The following is a 16,039-nucleotide window of genomic DNA, read 5'->3' as shown; positions in this document are numbered from 1 at the left end:
CAACAAAAATAAGCAAGGAGATAACATGGGTCTGAGGGGATGGGAACGTGGGTGTGAGGGGGTGGGAACATGGGTGTGAGGGGGTGGGAACATGAGTGTGAGGGGGTGGGAACGTGGGTCTGCAAAGGTGGGAGCTTATCGTGAGCAAATCTTCTAGAGAACAAGGGTTGCAGGTTCTTTCCTCCCCAGACCCTCGACTCCTTAACTCACTGTCACAAGTGCACCCTCCCAGCCCTGGTTATGAGCCCTCTGCCCTCTTACTCACCCACAGTGTACTCATCCCTTCACCCCCAGACCACCCCAAGCCACCCAGGTTACAGGTCAATACGGTCATTTACACCGACAGTCTGAATCAGCAGGAATCTGAAGGAGGAGCTCTTTATCTAACTCAGGGAACCCAGAAAGCCTTTTTAGTCCAAACAAAATCTTCAAACATTTACTTAACCGTTTCTCTATTTTAGTTAATAAAGTATCTTTGAACTTAATTTGATTATTGAGAAAAATTAGTTTTACTCATTTAAGAGAATGCATACAATGTTTTTAGCATAAGGACATTTATACAAAGCACATACCTTGACTCAGAGTTTCTCAAACTATGTCCCACTTTGAAAACTGGCACAATTTATGAGCTCCCTTAGTGATGCTTTAAACTGCCAGATAAACAGCATAACTAAAACCAGATCAAAGCAGGAGGCAAATCCCCCCATTCCCTACCCACCTCAAACATCCTCGCCTGCTCCTTTGAGAAGTCTCTGCATTGTGTGATTTGACCTCCCTTGCAAACCTGTGGAGTCAGCTGAAGCTGTGTTATCAGCTCCATGTCTCCGAAGAAGAGCAAGAACACATTATTTGAGCTGATGAGGGACCCACCACCAGGGCACTGCAGGAGGATAGGACCTAGTTTACAAATTCCTGGTCCCATCTGCTGGGGTTTCTAATAACTGAAATTGAGTGCTATGGGGTTGAATGAATCTCCCCTACTAAAATTATGAGGTCAATATGAGATGTCTCTTGGAAACACCTTTTCACTTTTAAAATAAAAATTTCCTACACTGACTACTTTTTTCTTACATTCTTTATTTCTCACAAACAATTCAGATCAGTGAAGGAACATGAGTGTTTACATTTTCTACTTGGTATATTTAAGCAACATTCTTTTCAAAAGAAAAGAATTAATCCTTTGCGTGCATAGCCAGCAATCAAGTTAAGTCTAGGAGTCTGAAAATAAGTTACATTAAAGAAGTGGCTTTTTCTTCCCCCAAACAATGATTAGGAGGAAAATCTGTAAACAGGGTTTTTGAGCAGGTCAAGCAGCGGAGACTCACTGTGATGACCACACCCACGGAAGCTTCCCGAAACCCATTCCTCGGGCGTGTAGGAGCTGAATCGTTGTGCTTGGTCCTGAGAGGCAGCAAAGGTGGGGAGCTCCAAATCCAAAGGTGATCTCACAGGGCTCCACGGCCCCTGCTGAACAGCAGAGTCAGGTTCTTCGACTTCATGTGGGGCTCCTGTGCTCTGCTCCTGCTGAGTGTGGTCTGTCCTCGCTGGGGCTGCTGCAGGCTCCAGTTCTCACAGCTGAGTGCATCCCAATGCACAACCGCCGTGTGAGCCTTCTAGAGTTCCCTGTGACAAACGTGAATGTGCAGGGGGATGGGGGAGGGGAGGGAGAAGGAAAAGTGGGCAAAAGAGGAGGGTGGAAGTAGGTTGATGATAGAAAAAAATAGAGTTAAGAGTGGAACTAAACATTCCCACACCAACTTGGAAAAGTGTCAGAGCAGAGGAAATATCTCTTTCAGACTTTCTGCCACTGTGTTTAATTGCATAGTCTCTCAAAACCCAACTTCACAGAGAAACTAGCATTCTCATGACTTATTCCATCTTTCATATGAAGGAAGAGTAATGAACAATGTTGAATAATAACGCAACACTGACAGGTAACAGTTACTGAGCTCTTACTATGTGCTGGATACAAAGCCAGGCAGTTTCCCCGCATCACCTAGCTCATGTAATTCCTACAGTGATTACAAGCAGTGGGCATCATTGTCGCCACTTTAGAGACAGAGAATAAATAGCATCCCTGGAATTCAGGCCCTGGCTTGCCTGACTCCAAAGGTCACTGTTTTCTCTCTGCACTTACACTTCTCAAACTGTCGTGCTGGTGGCCAGGAGCAGACAGTGGTGTACAGGGGCCGTGCTGTACCATAGGGGCATCTTCCTGAAATGGCAGTTTTCCTTGAGGATTTGATGAAAAGGTTTTGAATTTGTGAACTCTTAAAAAGTTTTGTCAAACAAATTGCAAGCAAAATCACAAAAATTCTTGCTTTTACAAGTTGCTCAATCATATTTTATCTAGCAAGACTTAGAGAGTGGAAACTTTATGTGCAACAGTCATACAATTGGCTGTTTCAGGTTTTAGTGAATTCGGTGGTAGCTGTGTAAGAGCATGCTCCTGGGATGAGAAGGATTTGTCACAGGGTCAGTCCACTGAAATAAGTGAGCATAAACTAAAATCCTTGGCAAGTCTGGTCAGAATAAAATACCTGGGTTTTTGTTTGTTTGTTTGTTTGTTTGTTTGTTTGTTTTTAAGCATCGAGTTTTCCCCTCGCAGAGGAGTGGGATTTTTTTCTTTTATCAAACATGAGCTCCCTACTAGAACATAATCTCCCTGAAAACAAAATTTTGTCTGTTTTGTTTCACTGCTCTATCCTTAGACCACTTCCCGCATGTGCCACATGTTCAACAGACACACATTTAACAAACTTAATGAACTAACATTATACAGAATGGGAACAGTTCAACTTCCTGCCACAGCTGTGTTCCACTGAATGTTTTGTTTATAGACAAATACTATGTCCAATCTTACTTCTCTTTGCCAGTTTCCTGACAACAAAAGTCTAAAAAGATGAGGTGGAAACTTCATGTCATTTTCCATTTACCTTATACAGTTGGACTTTTAGACTGGAAAAGAGGATCAATGTTTGAAGGCAGAAAATTTGAATGTGAGTTTGAAGTTGATGAAAGTATACAACATAGTAAGAGAAATTCAGAAGAACCTAACAACACAGACAGTAAAGATATAAATCTAGATGTAGATCCATAGATAACACATTATCCCTTAGATGCTCCACAATGAACCCAACAGCCCACAACATCCCAACTACAACTAGTTAATAAGGTCACGTGCAGCAGTACTAAATCTAAAACTTGTGTGATGTATCAACACAGGAGGATGGGGAAATTACTCTTTTTGAAACATGAACTGTTCTACTAATTGCCAAGACCATTCAGTTGGGAAATAATAGTCCTTTCAACAAATGGTGTTGGAAAGACTTGTTATCCACATGCAAAAAAATGAAGTTTGATTCCCTACACATTCAATATAAAAGATTAAATCAAATGGATCAAAGACTTAAACATAAGTGCTAAAACTATAAAACTCTTAGAAGAAAACATGGGGGAAAGACTCATGACATTTGATTTGACAATGAATTTTTGGACACCAAAGACACAAGCAACAACAAAAGAAAAAATAAACAATGTAGACTGTATCAAAATTAAAAATCTGTGTACACAAAGGACATGACCAACAGAGGGAAAAGGCAGCCCACAGAATGAGAGAAAGTATTTGCAGGTTATTTTTCTGAAAAGGGATTGATATCCAAAATATATAAAGAACTCTTACAACTCTACAACAAAAACAGATTAAAAATAGGTAAAGGATTTGAATAAAAATTTTCGAAAGAAGGCATACAAGTGGCCATAAAGCTTGAAAAGATGCTCAACATCACTAGCCTCTAGATAAATGCAAATCAAAACCTCAAAGAGATTATCACCTCACCATTAGGATACGTACTATCACAAAACAGAAAATACAAGTGTTGGCAAGAATGTGGAGAAATTCAAACTCTGGTGCATTACTGGTGGGAATGTAAAATGGCACAGCTGCCGTAGAAAATAGTATGATGATTCCTCAAATAATTAAACAGAATTATCATATGATTCAGCAATTCCAATTTTGGGTATACAGCCCAAAGAAATGAAAGTGGAGACTAGAACAGATATTTGTACACCCATGTTCAGAGTAGCATTACTCATGTAGCCAAAAGGTGGAAGCAACTCACGTGTCCATCAACAGGTGCTGGATAAACATGTAGATACACATACAATGGAATGTTATACTATGAATGCATGGTACAAAGTTCTGTACAAGTCTTATTGTAGACGTAAGTTTTCATATCTCTTTGTTCAATACCAGGAAGGGAGTGTCTAAGTCATAGGATAAGTGCATTTAAACTTATAAGAAACTACCACCCTTATTCCAAAAGTGACCCTACTATCTCAGACTTCATGAGCAATGTATGAAAGTTCTAGGTGTGCTTCTCAACCTAAGGTAGTGTTTGACTTTTAGATTATCACCCATTCTCGTGAGTGCAAAGCAATATCTCACTGTGGCTTTTATTTGATTGTCCCTCATGACTAATGATGACAAGAAAATTGTCATATACTTATTGGCCATTTATATCTCTTTTTTTGTGAAATGTCAGTTCAACTTTTTACCCATTTTTAATTGGACTGTTTGTCCTTTTCTTACAGGTTGATTGAAGTTTCTTATATATGATCTACAGTACTTTGTCAGTTATAAGGATTGTAAATATTTCCTTCTACTCTATAGTTTATCTTTTTCATTCTCTTAAAGTGCATTTTTATGAATAGAAGTTGTTGGTTTTGATGAAGTTCAGTTTATCAAATTTCACTTTGTGGTGGTAGATTTTTTTTTTTCATTGTTGTTTTGTTTTATTTTTGTTTCATATCTAGAGAAATTTTCACTTGCATCAAGTTCAGAAAGATGTTTTTCTATGTTTTCTTCTAGAAGATTAGAGTTTAAGACTTGGTGTTTAGGTATAAAATGCATCTTTATTACATTTGTGTATAGAATGAGGTAGGATTGAGATTATCCCCATAAGGTTATCTAGTAAATTCCAGCACAATTTACTGAATGGACTTTGCCTGTTAAATGTCCTTGGTGCTTTTCTGAAAACAAACTGGCTGTAAGTGTGGACCTGTTTCTGGACTTTCCATTCTGCTCCAGTGATCTACCGCCTGCCCTCAGCCAGTACTGCATGATCCTTTCTGAAGGGCTCGCCTCCAGCCCTGCTAGCTGGTGTAACTCTCTTCCCTGCTCCCCTTTCAGCATGAAGATATTTATTCTTATTTAAATTTTAAAAGTTAACGATAGTGTTTGGTTATTTAAATATTTATTTTTAACATTACCTCCTATTAAACAAGTGATACTACTTATCCATTGATACAATTTTCTTACATTAAAAAATTGAAACATTTTTAAAAAACAGAAAATTACCTTTTAAATAAATGTAAGTAAAAAAGGAACAAAGAAAACTCTTCAGGAACTGGTGGCATAGGCTGTATATGGAAAAGGTAAAAATCATTGGGGTAATATGCTAGAGGTAGAAGTTTGGGAAATGCTGCCCCACACCAGCCATGCCGACATGAAGTACGGGCACCTATCTCCAAGATGTAAGATGTGTTCTCCAAAGCAGACACATTTGTGGATCGACTCCACTCTGCAGTAACAGGAAGAGCCCAGCTGCCTCTCAGGGTCTCAGCAAGGCAGAGCCTCTTCCAATCCAGTAAGTTCACCATCACTCAGGCTCCTTGTGACACATGAAGTGGGTCTTGAGCGATGGAGTTGTTTGCACAGGTGGGATCTGGAGGCATCCTAGACTGAGAAAGCCTGGCAGAGGATGGAAAACAAGACCGTGTGAGGAGCTGCAAAACTCAGTGACCTTTCCTTGGTCACTGCTGTCCAAGGTCACTCAGCTTGAGAAAATCAGTGCAGTTTTTTACTCCTGGTCTTTCTGAGTTTAGAACAAATGCTCTTACATGCTATACCACGGTTTCATGCCTTCAAATAAGTTAGGGAATATGGTAAATCAGGTATTCTGAGTATCTTTCTGCTACGAAGTACCCAGAAATGTGAGGTAAATTACCACATCCATTATTTAAAATGAATTAGCCAAGAGAGAAGCAAGATGGTGGAGCAGAAAGATGCTTGTAGCTCACCCTCTCCCACAAATACACCAAAACTCACATCTACGGACCTACTCAGCCAACCAGAGCATCTGCTGAACTCCGACAGAACATCGCCCTCTTCAAAAGACAAGGATGCCAAAAATCTGGTAGGAGAAAAGGAAAAAAGAAAGAAGAAAAAGCAAAACAGTGCGGGACCGATCCCGTGGGGAGGGAGCAGCAAAGGAGGACTGGCGCTTGTTCACTGGGTCTCCCCTCTCCAACGGAGAGGCCAGTAGGATGGAGGGGGAGACTCCGAGGCTCAGATCTGCTCCGAGCACCCGTTGACTGACAGAACTGAATTAAACAGGCACAGAGGGTCCCAGCAACACCCAGCCTGAGACACGAGCTGGCAGCTGGGGCTGGGATGGGCTGCCCGAGCTGGGCGGAGGACTGGGGAGGCTGCACTGAGGCAGCCCCGGGGGACTGCAAGGTGCTGCGTGCCATGGCTTGGAGGGGATACGGAGCAGAACAACCTCAGTCCCCCATAAATTGTGAAAAAAGCAAAGCAACACAGCTAGTGTGCCCTGGGGGGAGGGGCGCCATAGCCTTTGTCTCCTCAGACTTGCGCTGCCATTACTGGCGCTTCTCATGAGAAGAGAGGCAGGGCACAGCCACAGCCGCCATCTCCTCCTGTGCGCAGCGCCCAGGAGGGGGCGAGGCCAAGGCCTGAATCTGCACCCGGGGGCTCTGCAACCTCCTAGGCAGGACTGAGACTTGTTTACAGCCCGAGGCAGATAGGATCTTTCTGCCGGCACCTCAAAGAACTCATGCCACCAAGACAAACAAGGAGCTGAGATTTGGCACAGAGCAGGGGTGGGGCCGTTCCGTGGTCTTCCCTGAGCCCGCTTTCTGAGCGCTGACCCGAGGTGGAGCGGGCAGCTGCACAGAGTAGCGGAGTGACCGGCGCCGGGAGAGGGCAGGTGGCCAACTGCCTTCCTGGCAGGAATGCAGCACCTGACCATGGTGCTGGGAGGGGGCGCGATCTGCTAGCCGACTGCCACTGGGAGCAGCACAGACAAGGGCGCCAACAATGGGGCTCTGGAAACAGCAAGCTGAGTTCATGAAACAGGGCAAAGACACAAAGACCTCTTGATAAAATCATTAAGAGCACACTGTCTCCAGGAGAACTAGATAACTGATACTTCTTAAGCCACAGTACCAGAGAGATATGAGCAATATGAAGAAGCAGAGGAGCCACTCCCAATTAAAAGATCAAGAGAAATCCCCTGAAAGCACAATCAAGGAAATAGACATGGATGGCCTACTAGATCAAGATTTCAAAAAAAGACTGATCAAAGTACTGAAGGAACTAAAAGAAATAGTGTTTAAAGATATAAAATATGTCAAAAACGAAATAGAAGATATAAAGAAGAACCAAGTAGAATTAGTAAACTCATTTGCTGAGATGAGAGCTGATGTAAAGGTTGTACAAAGCAGACTAGATAATGCAGAGGAACGAATAAGTGACTGAGAAGATAGGACAACAGAAAGCACATAATCAGAACAGCTGAGAGAAAAACAAATAAAAACCAAGGAAAACAATGTAAGGGACCTATGGGATAATATAAAGCATGCCACTCTATGCATAATAGGGGTTCCAGAAGAGGAAGAAAGAACAAAGGGGATTGAAAAGGTATTAGAAGAAATCATGACTGAAAACTTCCCAAACCTAAAGAAGGAATCAGATATCCAAGTACAGGAAGCTCAGAGGGTCCCAAATAGGAAGAACCCAAACAGACCCACACCAAGACATAGCATAATCAAGATGGCCAGAGTCAAGGATAAAGAAATGATCCTAAAGGCAGCAAGAGAAAAACAAAGAGTGAGTTACAAGGGAACTCCCATAAGGCTCTCAGCTGATTTCTCTACACAAACACTACAGGCCAGAAGGGAGTGGCAAGATACATTCAAAGTCCTGAATGAAAAAAAGATGCAGCCTAGGATACTCTATCCAGCAAGGCTATCCTTTAGAATAGAAGGAGAGATAAAGAACTTCACAGACAAGCAAAAACTAAAAGAGTTTAGCAACACTAAACCCATGCTGAAAGAAATACTGACAGGTCTACTCTAAATAGAAAAGAAGAAGGATGCTACAAAAATGAGAAACTCACAACTGGAAAGGAGATAACTGCCATGAATTACAAAAAGAATAAGCACAAAATTGTAAAATAAGACATTTAAATCATTAAGAGTGGGAGAGGGAAGCAGGGAAAGCCACTGTGGAAAACAGTATGGAGATTCCTCAAAAGACTAGGAATAGACTTACCATGTGACCCAGGAGTCCCGCTCCTGGGCTTATATCCAGAAGGAACCCTACTTCAAAATGACACCTGCACCCCAATGTTCATAGCGGCACTATTTACAATAGCCAAGACATGGAAACAGCATAAATGTCCATCAGCAGATGACTGGATAAAGAAGATGTAGTATATTTATACGATGGAATACTGTTCAGCTACAAAAAATGACAACATAACGCCATTTGCAGCAACATGGATGTTCCTGGAGAATGTCATTCTAAGCGAAGTAAGCCAGGAAGAGAAAGAAAAATACTATATGAGATCACTCATATGTGGAATCTAAAAAAAACAAACAAACAAACCATAAATATGAAACAGAAACAGACTTATAGACATAGAGTACACACTTGTGGTTGCCAAGGGGGGTGGGGGGTGGGAAGGGACAGACTGGGATTTTACAATGCAGAAGAGATAAACAAGATTATACTGTATTGCACAGGGAAATACATACAAGATCCTGTGGTAACTCATAGCAAAAAAAATGTGACAATGAATATATATATATGTTCATGTATAACTGAAAAATTGTGCTGTACAATGGAATTTGACACAACATTGTAAAATGACTATTACTCAATAAAAAAATGTAAAAGAAATAAAATGAATTAGCTGAACTAATATAGAAGTAAGGAAAACTCCTGAAGGCTGAAAATAAATAGGGGGCAAGATAATGCCCTGAGGTACTTGCAGTTGCGAGGATTTTAATAACTCTCGATAATATAGCTCAAAATAGAAAACAGGCATTGAGCCCCCAAAGACGCGTGGTTAGGACAGAGCGACTCACCTCCCACCGAAACTCAGCATACTTTAGGACGATTTCTGGATTAGTCGGGTCCTGGAGCACTTGGCAGGGTAAACATCGATCCTTTTTAGAGGAGGGTATTCTAAGTCGAGACATCTGAAGATTTGCCAGGTCAAGTTAGTCAAATAGGAGCTTTCAGTCCAAAGCTGTCAAATTCATGAGGAAACAAGACACCAGGAATGAGAGACAGAAGAAAAACAGACCAGAATTAAACACCTAAAATGTAAGATATTAGACCTACCAATTTCAGAATATATGATTAAAATGCTCAAAAGCCTTAAAGAATAAAAAAAAAAACTAACGAACATAACTAATAAATAAAGGACTATCAAAAAATGACCTAAATTTCTCAAAAACTGTCTAAAATTTAATAAATAGAATAAAGTTAAAAAGATCACGAAAATATCGAATAATATTTTTCAGAGAACTGAAAAGAGAATTAGTAAATTCTGAGATACATCAGAAGAAATAGCCCAGAATTCCGTGCAAAAAGAAATGGATGGAAAACTTAAGCCAGAGTCAGGAAGATGAGGAGACAAGAAAGTCTAGCATCTAGCCAAGTGGAGCTCCTGCAGATGAAAGGACAGGCCACGGGGTGAGCAAGGAGGGGAGTGCTGACAGTTTACCAGACTTGAAGGGTGTGAGCCATCGAATTTATTCAATTCCATCTTTAGGAATTACACTCACTTCCCAGCAGAGTAAGCAAAAAGGGAACCCACACCGAGACGTGTCCTAGCAAAAGTGGAGCGTCGAAGACACAGGCTGAAGAGAAAAAGGTACCTACAAAGGTGTGAAAGGTCGGCCAGTAGCTGGCCTCAGCGGAAACTGGAACTGAGAAGGGTAACTTGGAAGCACCTCAGTGAACCACAAGCAGCTGACAACCGGAATCACACGCCCAGCGACGTTACTTTCCAAAAATGAGGACGAACTGAAGACATTTTGAGATCAACAAGACTGAGAGTGTCACCTTCCGTCTGACTCTGAGGCACAGACTGCTCCACCAAGGATGGTGACCATCTCTGCAAAGCATTGCACAGCACGCGGCCCTGGGATAAGGCGGCGCTGAGAGGTAACAGAGCTCTCCCTGGCAGCAGGAAGCAGTTCCAGGCACAGTGACAAACGTGGTCCCCAGGGGCTGGCCTGGTTAGGGAATGAGGCAGCAGGCAGGTGTCTGGCTGCACAGGGCCCACAGCTACTTGGTAATATTTGATTTCTGTTTCTCTGATTTTCATCTCTATACTGCTTCCTGTGTCTTAAAAGTCTTCTATGAGATGTCTTGAGCGCCAGTGCCTGCACCTGTCACCTCATTTGCCTGAGGTTCCTGCCTGGGGGCTGTGATCCTCTGTCCTGTACGTGCTGGATCCAGTTTGCGGCACCCTGAGCTGTGGGGACCCCTCCAGCAAGTGGCACAGGGCCAACCTCCTCGCCTACTTAACTCTTCCGTGAAGCTTAACCCCTTCAAATGTTCTTCTCCAATCTAGTTTTCAAAAAATGTCTGTTGTGATTTCATGTGCTGTACAGCAATCACAACCAGAAGACTTTATTAAGAGCAAATTAGAGATTGGATGTGATCAGAGCTCCAAGTTGAGGTCTGACACTGACCAAAAGCACTGAGGTCTCCATCCTGAAGCTGCCAGACGTCCTGAGCTGATGGCTGTGCCATGCACACAGGGGAGTACCTGACCCCCACCTTCCATGGGGCTGGGATGTAGGCTGACCCTGGCCTTGGAGGATGTGAAGAACACAGGGGTCCCTCTTAGGTGACTCAGAGCTGAGCCAATTAACCTTTACACTACTTCTCAGACCTCACCCAGCACGGCAGTCTTGCTTCTGGCATTGAACCCACACCTCTGTCGAAGTGGGCTGAGTCCCCGCCATTGACCTGGGTTCTGGGTCTCCTCTATAGGGCCTCCTCGGCCTCCCTGCTGGGGTCCAGTCCTGCCTCATCTCAGTGGCTAAGCTCCTGCCAGGTGTTCCTGGGCCTCCCCCAGGCTTCCCTGTGGAAACAGCTGGGCTCTGGTTCCCTCCCTGCTTTTCCCAGCTGGATGCCCCCATCACCTGCCTGTAGCACCACCACATCTTGGTTCCATCTCAAAGGAAGCCTCCAATTCCTGTTTTTTAACCCCTCATACTTGGGTGCAGTTCATTTCAGGTCTCTGGTAAGTCATGAGGTTACAGGACTAATCAGGCACAAGAATCTCTGCAAGGCAAGGCTTGTGAAGAGTTATCGAGCTTTCTAGAGTTAGTATGTGGTTACTTTCATCCTGCTCTGTCCCGCTAGGGCAAGGACATTCTGGGGATGGCCAGGCAGGGCCTTTGTCCATCTGGGAAATAAGGCCGAGTGGGAGGAGGGGCAAAGGGAGCAGTGAGACCGGCTGTGCTGGCTCCGGAGGCAACACCTGGCGGTCAGGCTTCCCAGGAGTCATCTGGCTGTGAAGACAGTCCTCCAAATGTGCGCAAGTCACAGCTAACTTGTAGTTTAAAATGATTTAGGATTTTACACCCTAAATACTGAGGATTACACAGTATAGAATAAAGATTTATAACTAAGTATATTGTAGGAAGGTCTATTAGAAGCTTTTGAGGACACAGAAACTCCTGGAGAGACTCAGAGCCGCCTGACCCTGAGGGATGGGTGGTTTGCAGCTTTCTTCTGGGCCCTCGGCTCCCTCTAAGTTCTCATAATGGGTCAGTCAGGAGGAGTGGAGACAGGTGGAGGTCAAATCCTCAGGCTTCTGAGAGGACCGTGGTTAACAGTCGCGGTCACAGAACCCTCATTCCTCGTTCCAGGGGAAAGATGCCCCAAGTCAACCTGACATTGGCCAGTTTTAAAAGCAGCCGCAAACAACCCAGAGGCCGGGGTGCAGATAACCCAGAGGCCCATGTGGTGATCTCCTCCTCCTCTGTTCCAGCTGGATGATGTCAGTGGACGCCGCCCGAGGGAAACGTGCCAAGGAGTTCAAACTTCCCGCTGCAAGCCAAGAGCATCATTTCTCAACTGCCCGTTTCCGAGGTGAACAGGCTCTTGAAACACAAGGGTGGCTCTGAGCGTTGAAAACTGCGCTGGAGAGGGTGGTGAGAGGGTCCCGGTGACCCTGAGGGGCTTGTAAAGGGCTCCTTAGAGAAGACAGCAATTCTAAAAATTCTTCAGGGTTAAGCCAGAAGAGCCTGTGACAGCCTGACCCACAGCTGCCAGGCACTGGGGCCGCACTGCCTTTGAATTTGGTACCTAAATGTGATTTGTTTGACCAACCAAAATGTTCCCCAAACTTGCTGATGTCCAGAAATAGAGGAATGTCCACCCAGACAAAACACCAAATAAACAAACTGGTAGATGTCGGGGAACTTTGTTTACTCCTGGAATTTCTACTGGATTGGGATGGAGAGAATGAGGGGCTTTGTTTCTGTGGAGTTTGAGCCTCAGCTGGGTTCAGGTCCTGGGTGACACGTGAAAGCCATGGAAGCCACGTCCAGGAAAGTGCCCTGCGCCTCCATCCACGCAGCTCAGCGTCTGAGCTACGTGTCTGTTTAGCATCAGACGTTCTGGGGAGGCGGCCGTCTTACTCATCTTGGTGTTCCTGGTCCAGCGCTTGGCACATTCTCAAACTTGGTAAATATTTGAGTTCGTTAATCACAGGATGACTAAAGGGTCAGGTGGCTGCCACACTTGAATGCTAATTAAGTACGTGCTTGAGACCTTTCTGAGTCTTCTTTTTGAGTTATCGTGTGAGGAAGGTTTATCTAGACCCCCTTGATCCTACAAAGTTCTGGTTGGCTTTTGAGAAGAGCTGACCACCTCTCGCAAGCAACCCAAATTCAGCCTGGTCCTGTCTTCTCGGGCTGTGACAGTGAGTGCTTTGCAGACTGTGATCTCATTTGGAAAGATGCTAATTTTAGAAATAAATCTATTTCTTCAGAAATTGAGCTTTGGCCTTGAAGGCTATTTTGGCCCAAATCTCTCTTGCTGAGGCACTAGACTTCTTGGCTTTGGTGACTCAGTAATGAGCCATGAGATGCTGGGGCAGATCTGCACTCAGATGTGAAGAGTGTCCCTCTAACAGGGAAAAACAAGGGAAGAAGAAGCTCATTCTGACTCTTGAGCTTGGACCTCTCCACACTTCAGCTTTTAGCACTGTCCTCACCAGACCCTTGACCTGCGGCACGGGAAGTTCCTACACAAGTCTGGAATGGAGACAGGCCTTTTCTCACAGGTCCTGCCATGTTGACCACCAGCCTCTGCCCCAGGTGATACCAGTGTGGTCACTGTTAGGACTTTACAGGGCATTGACAATGGACTTGGGGTTCTCCCAGGGTCACCCCATTGAGCTAGCTGAGCCCAGAGCTGACTTGGGCAAAAGGCAAAGCCATCTTCAACGTTTTCTCTTCACTTTCAATTTCTCTGAATAATTATTAATAAAATCATGCCCCCTTATATTTTTGCAAGCTTTATAATTTACGTAAGTTATACATTGCCACATATATTACACATCAATATTTTGAAAATATTAAACTGGTAGTATTTTTAAAAAACTCTCTTCTGCAAAGACCATGTCCTCCAGATGTCATTCTGTTTTCATGGAATCAGTGGAGGGAGGTGGGCAAGTGCCCCTTTTGAGGGAGGGAGGAGACAGGACAGGGAAATGTCTGTTGGCATGAAGAGGAAGTGAGCAGAGCCCCTGGGCTGGAATGTGGGAGGAGGAGGACAAGCAGGTGAGTACTTCCCCTGAAGATCAGGACTAAGGCAAGGATGCCGGCTCTTACCACGTCCATGCAGTATTGCACCAGCGGTCTCTCCAGGGCATTGACAGGGGAAAGACTTAGCCCACACAGACTAAAAACAAATTAGTAACATGGTTTGTTTTCACAGACAACATATCTAGTATATCTGAAAGAATCTATTTTGAAAGTTACTAGAATTAAAAAGTAAGTTTAGAAATGTCTTAGGGTGCAAGGTCAATATTCTATACTCTTATAATGGCCTATAATGAAAAAGACTATGAAAAGGAATATGTGTATGTATAAATGAATCTCTGCGCTGTGCACCAGAAATTAATACAACATTGTAGATTGACTATACTTCATTAAAAAAACCAATTTGATTTCTACACACTGGCAATAAACAATTGGAGATTTAAATAAAAATAAGAACATCATTTGTAACAGCATCATAGAGGGTAAGGTACTCAAGGGCAGGTTTAGCAAAGTATTGCAATATCCACACTCTGAAAACAGCAGGCATCACTGAGAGAACTCAAAGAAGACTTAAATAGAGAGAGATAGTGTGTCAATTCATAGGAAGTCTTACTGTTAAAAATGTCAGCTGTCTTCGAAGTGATCTAAAGATTAAACAAAACTCCAATCAAAATTCCAAATTTTTATACAAATTTGTAAGCTGATTATAAAATTTCACGTTAATTTAAAAGATGTAGAACAGCCCAGACAATTTTGATAGAGTTCAAACTTAGGGAATTTAAGATATGGGATATAAGAATGTGTGATAAAGCTATACTAATCACTCAATGTGATATTAGTGTAAGGATAGCTGTATAGACCAGTGGAACTAAATGGAATCCAGAAATAAATCTATATAATTTATTTTTGACAAAAGAGCTAAGGTAACTTTATACAGAAAATATCATCTTTTTGCCGTATGTTACTGGAAATATTGGATATCTACACGGATAAAAAAAATTTGCTCTTATTTCACACCATATACCAAAAAAATTAACTGGAAATGCATCATAGACATAAATGCTAACTTAAAACAATAAAACGTCTGTTAGAAAACGTAGGAGTAGATCTTTGTGACCTTGGGTTGGCAAAGATAAAGTAGATATGATACCAAAAGCACAAATCAGGATAAGAACAACTGATAATTGGGCTTTCTTGAAGACCAAAATGCTTTACTATTCCAAAGATATTCTTTTGAAAAACTGAAAAGGCAAGGTTCAGATTGGGAGAAAAACATTATGTGCTAAAGCACTTGTATCAAGACTGTATAAAGAAATCTCAAAAGCCGGGAATAAGAAGACATACAATCTGATTTAAAATACTGGTAAAAGATTTGAACAGACACTTTACAATAAAAAGATGTTTGCACGAGAAAAATGAAGAGGAAAATGAAAATCCTAGAGAGGTCCGATTACCCAAGGACTAGAATATCTAAAATGAGAAAGGCTGAGAAAACCGAGCACGGAGAATGGTGTGAGGAGTGGAGACCCTCAGGGTGTGCTGACGGGGATGCAAGATGGCACAGCCACTTTGCAAAACATCGAGGAATTTCTCACAAAATTGAGCATGCACTTACCATTTAACCCAGCAGTCCCACTCCAGGTTTTCACAAAGACTTGTATACAAATGTCATAGCAGTTTTCTTCGTGATTGGCAAACCTGGAAACAGATAAATGCCCTTCAGTTGGTAAAGAAGACAGGTTGTGGTGTACGATTTATGACGGGGCAATAAGAGAGAATGAACCACTTGAAAACAACAGTGTGAATGCATCTGAAAAGTGTTACATCACATGAGTGAGACAAGAAGAGATGCAGAGATGATCCGCGAGTGATTCCAGGCACATGGGTTCTAGGAAAGGCAAAACTGTGGCAGAGAGCAGCTCTGCAGTCTCCTGGGGGAAGGGGCTGGTGTTAAGCCAAGGAAAAGTTTGGGAGGTGATGGAAGAGTGCTGTATCTTGATTGTGCTAGTGTCTACTTGATTGTATACATTTATCAAAACATTGAATTTCATACTTAAAATGAGTGAATTTTATTGCATGTAAATGATACAACAATGTAACAGATTATAAAAGGAAGAATGTATACTCCTTGTAGGAAACAGAAGTATGTGTTTGC

At 42.9% G+C, this 16,039-nt stretch overlaps 1 long non-coding RNA gene across 1 annotated transcript; it reads right to left on the bottom strand.

Moving 5' to 3' along the window:
* Positions 1 to 4,059: 4,059 nt before the first annotated feature.
* Positions 4,060 to 15,688, bottom strand: LOC141578240 (uncharacterized). The gene is made up of 3 exons (XR_012508380.1): positions 15,500 to 15,688; positions 9,175 to 9,338; positions 4,060 to 5,752 (listed from the first exon to the last, which is right to left on the bottom strand). It is a non-coding gene; the product is annotated as an uncharacterized LOC141578240 (long non-coding RNA).
* Between the last annotated feature and the right edge of the window lie 351 nt (positions 15,689 to 16,039).

Source organism: Camelus bactrianus, chromosome 7 (genome assembly GCF_048773025.1).
Source record: "Camelus bactrianus isolate YW-2024 breed Bactrian camel chromosome 7, ASM4877302v1, whole genome shotgun sequence".
In the NCBI taxonomy this organism is placed as follows: Eukaryota; Metazoa; Chordata; class Mammalia; order Artiodactyla; family Camelidae; genus Camelus; species Camelus bactrianus.
This window is presented reverse-complemented; position numbering and strand designations above follow the sequence as displayed.